The sequence below is a fragment of the Ostrinia nubilalis genome, chromosome 7, assembly GCF_963855985.1.
Source record: "Ostrinia nubilalis chromosome 7, ilOstNubi1.1, whole genome shotgun sequence".
Classification (NCBI taxonomy): Eukaryota; Metazoa; Arthropoda; class Insecta; order Lepidoptera; family Crambidae; genus Ostrinia; species Ostrinia nubilalis.
In genome coordinates this window covers 9653755-9656943 of record NC_087094.1, presented here as the reverse complement: position 1 = coordinate 9656943, position 3189 = coordinate 9653755, and the positions used below count along the sequence as shown (strand labels likewise).

General features: G+C 39.1%; 1 long non-coding RNA gene across 2 annotated transcripts; it reads right to left on the bottom strand.

Moving 5' to 3' along the window:
- Positions 1–690: 690 nt before the first annotated feature.
- On the bottom strand, positions 691–1868 carry LOC135073608 (uncharacterized). Of its 2 annotated transcripts, XR_010257661.1 has the most exons (5): positions 1758–1868; positions 1487–1673; positions 1154–1350; positions 894–936; positions 691–797 (listed from the first exon to the last, which is right to left on the bottom strand). It is a non-coding gene; the product is annotated as an uncharacterized LOC135073608 (long non-coding RNA). The 2 variants fall into 2 exon arrangements; XR_010257662.1 differs by lacking the exon at positions 894–936.
- Between the last annotated feature and the right edge of the window lie 1321 nt (positions 1869–3189).

Below are 3189 nucleotides of genomic sequence, written 5' to 3'. Positions count from 1 at the left end.
ACGTAATTTCTTCCATATAAAAAATATGTATATATTTTTTTTTACTACGAAATAGACGTCGTAGGATTGTAATATTTTTTTGCCTTATTAGTTATCATAGCAGTAACCATCAAAAAAAATTTCGTGCTTCTAGCATCAATGTCCATGTTTTATTAAATCGGGACCACCGTGCGGCGGTACAATATACCGAACTCTCCCCTATTTGCATTGACTACTCCGCAATAAATAAATTCATGAAACTCTATGATGACGTTGCGCTAATCAACCAACACTCTTTATTGTAGGTAAATAACATCCATGACCATTAAATACTATTGTCATTGTATATTCAAGCAAAGCTATCTAACTTAAGAGATATTAGACAAATGATGATATCCAGCGCTTTAAAGCGCCTCAAGCGAGCCCTTCGCCCCACTCTGTTGAACACTGGCAGCCAGCGCGTCTCGGACACGACATAATTGGGTACCTGAGAGGCACGATATTCTAAACAAAACCTTGCCATGATTGCTGTAATATTCATACTACAGATTGGAAATATTCCACTACGTATAATCTACTTTCATATGTTTGTTTAACGCTGCGGATTTTTTTTGTCGTTTACATGGTTTGAGATATTAATTTTGTCATTCATGTTAAAGTCGGCATCTAAGTTAATACTCAGTATTTCAATGAAAAATTTTGAAATGAAACTACAATATCAACATTTATTGTTCAATAAAAATATTTTTGAAAACTACGATAGGCACTTTTTTGATTTCTCAAATTACAACCACTTCCGCTACATGGCCGTCTTTGTCCTGAAAAAGAATAAACATTTTATATTTCTATATCGCTGTGATAAAAGTTTATCACACAGACTATTTCGAAAAAATATCACCAAAATGATACATTACTATTGCGGTAATCTTGACGCTTGTAGGCAACTGACCGCTGTACCTACAAGCAGTGGAGATAATTACAGCACTGGAGATATTACACCTTAATCCAAAGCAAAGATGACAGCCGAGCCAAGTCGTAAGAAGGACTTCCATTAATAAATTGTTAGCCTCCCCGAGTGCTTAGTGCACCTAATCATAATCTAGGCTCCTGTACAAAAAGTGAGATGCGATTCTTAACGCTAAAGAACTTTATTAACCAAAAAGTTTTTACTCACTGTCACCTGTGTTGTTGTGTCTTCAAAATATCTAATCGGTTCATAATGCCGCCTCTTTGCACCGGCTATAACGAATTCGTTAGTTGGCGGCGTGACTGTCGTTTTTGGGTTGGAGAGCTTATACTTGTCTTCATAATAAGACACAAGCTTCATCATGAGCACATCCCTTAAAGCTGCTTTTTGCGTGTTCAGGTTATCTTGAATTTAAAGAAAAACATGATCAAATCTAGTACGGCTAAACCAATGGTTTATGTAAGTAATTCATTCATTAAATTAGGTCCTAGAAGAAAATATTTTTTATAATCATAATAATTAGTTATTATTGTGACTTACTAACATCACGTCCTGTGGGATCCAGTCTATTCCGTACTGTAGTGCTGATACGTAGCGGTCTCAAGTTCCGTTTTAACACTTCACTCGGTTTCTTCTCATCTTTTCGGTGGTATACGACTCTTCCCATATCTTTCACAAACCTCATGAAGTCCCCCGAAAATGGAATTGGATTATTATCGAAATAAGGCTGGGAAAAATAATAACCGAAATTATTCAAACACTTTAAAGTTTATTATTTGTGAATTTGGAGATAAATAATTGTGATTGATACCTGCGCAACTGCATCGTCACTTAATTGCGATAAGACTGATATGAACAATAGGAAGTGGCGACACAATATGCTTCGCATGAGAACCCAGTTACACATTTACCATTGAAAGGAATCAAGCTGCATACTAAACAAAGTCAACTGATAAGCAGTTTCGCAAGCGTCTTTTTACTGCGATAGCGAATGTGTACGTCCAATTTTTTCTATTTATTTGTATCGTAGTGGATGTGGTATGAAAATATTGTCGACATAGTGCAACTGAATTTCACAGTTCATTCTTCAGTTTATTCAGGGCTTGTATTTCAGTTGGTCCTATTTTAGTTCAGCTCGACTGAACCTAACGACGTTTGACTTCCAATCTCGGTCCTAATGGGAAAATACGTCTAAGTGCAGCTTGTTTAAAATAATTCAGTTTCAATCTCGTTCGGAACCCGATATCCTTTCAAGGAAGTGAATAAAAGTGAAACGGCATGGCAGAGATCCGCGGCTCGGGGAGCTTATCGTGACGTCGGGTCGTCGGTGTCCTGTGACTAAATGCAGGCGAAGTCGAGGCAGAATCTGAGCGTAGGTTTAATGGTTTCGCGTTGATCCTGTGCGAGGCGGGAGCGCAGTTACACGGCTAGATTTATTAGTTCAATTACCCTAGCCTGTTCCTGCTCCGCTTGCTTGAGCGCAGACGCCAACAAGTAAATTTCGCTCAGGTTGTAAACGTTTCGTTGCTTTTTTGTACCTTCTTGACACTTTAATTCCCTGAAATGTAACGAATTTTTTCGATGAAAAAAAAACATTTCCTATTACCGTTACTTTTGTGCAAGGTTCATCATTAGAGTGTCTTCCAATGCGCCAGCTGGTAGTGTTAAGTTTGGGAAAGAGAAAACTTTTTTTCAGTGGAATCCGTGACCTAGACTTGTACAAACGACTGCTGAAAATCTGAAAAAGCGATGTACTCTTTGCCTCTATCCCATACCTAGAGAGACCAATCCTGAATCGAAGGCCTCTAAACTGTCGTTAGACATAAAATGGGATTCAATAGGTACTATAAATTAAACTACAAAACCCTAACCTCAAGTTTGCTGATTTCTACTTGGCCATTGTTCTAAACGCTTTATCTTTCCTTTGTATACGTATACCGACCGTTAATACAAGTCAACTTGAAATAGTTGTTAGCAACTATCCGCTTCCTCCTATAGTAATACGTACTTGATAGGTACGTGTAGCGTTGTTCATCAGACGTCTACCTGTGTGATATACTAGCGCAATCACAAGCGAGCCACTCCTGAGCAACATGCATGATGATAGCATTATACACTCGGAATGCGTGCCGCAACTACGGCGGTATGGCAACCACAAACGCAGGCGGAGCGGAGAGCGGTAAGCGGAGCGGGGCCGCGGGCGCGGCGACCGCACTCTCCCCCTGTCGATACAACTTGGCCAA